Source organism: Nannospalax galili, unplaced genomic scaffold (genome assembly GCF_000622305.1).
Source record: "Nannospalax galili isolate Female #2095 unplaced genomic scaffold, S.galili_v1.0 scaffold393, whole genome shotgun sequence".
In the NCBI taxonomy this organism is placed as follows: Eukaryota; Metazoa; Chordata; class Mammalia; order Rodentia; family Spalacidae; genus Nannospalax; species Nannospalax galili.
This window is the reverse complement of record NW_008333371.1, coordinates 414,925-415,843: the sequence shown is the minus strand read 5'-3', so window position 1 is coordinate 415,843 and position 919 is coordinate 414,925. Positions and strand designations below refer to the sequence as shown.

The 919-nt window shown below is 37.2% G+C and overlaps 1 protein-coding gene across 1 annotated transcript in view; it reads right to left on the bottom strand.

Moving 5' to 3' along the window:
* Positions 1-919, bottom strand: part of Arsk (arylsulfatase family member K) — a 55,283-nt gene that overhangs the window by 9,366 nt on the left and 44,998 nt on the right. The window lies entirely within an intron of this gene.

The following is a 919-nucleotide window of genomic DNA, read 5'->3' as shown; positions in this document are numbered from 1 at the left end:
TCTACAAAAATCAGTAGCCTTTCTATATACCAATAATAAGCAATTGGAGAAGGAATACAGGAAAATGCTCCCATTCACAATAGCTGCAAAGAAAAAAAAAAATCTTGGAATAAATCTGACCAAAGATACCAAAGATCTCTACAATGAAAAATTTAAATTGTTTAAGAGATTAAGGAAGCCATCAGAAGATGGAAGGATCTCCCATGCTCATGGATTGGAAGAATTGATATTCTGAAAATGACAATCCTACAAAAAGCCATTTATAGATTTAATGCAATGCCAATCAAAATCCCCATGACATTTTTCACAGAATTGGAAAAAAAAATCCTAAGCGTTCATATGGAAGCACAAAAGACCTCAGATAGCCAAAGCAATCCTGAGCACTAAGAGCAATGCCGGGGGGGATTACTATACCAGATTTCAAGCTGTATTACAGAACTATAGTCTTAAAAACAACATGGTACTGGCCCAAAAATAGACCCATAGACCAATGGAACAAAATTGAAGACTCGAATATGAGCAAATGCAATTTCAGCCACACGATATTTGACAAAGGGGCCAAGAACATTAATTGGAGGAAAGACGGCATATTCAGCAAATAGTGATGGCAAAACTGGACCTCCACCTGTAGAAGAATGAAACTAAACCCTTATCTTTCACCTTGCAAAAAAGTCAGCTCCACATGGATCAAAGACCACAGCATGAAGCCTGAAACTCTGAAACTGTTAGAAGAAAATATTAGCAATAACCACAGGATATAGGTGTAGGAAAGGATTTTCTAAACTGGACATCAACTGCCCAGAAAACAAGGCCAAGAATCAACAAATGGGACCTCAATAAACTAAAAAGCTTCTGTACATCAAAAGAAGCAACCAAGGAAGTGAAGAGAAAACCCACAGAATGGGAGAAAATCTTCACC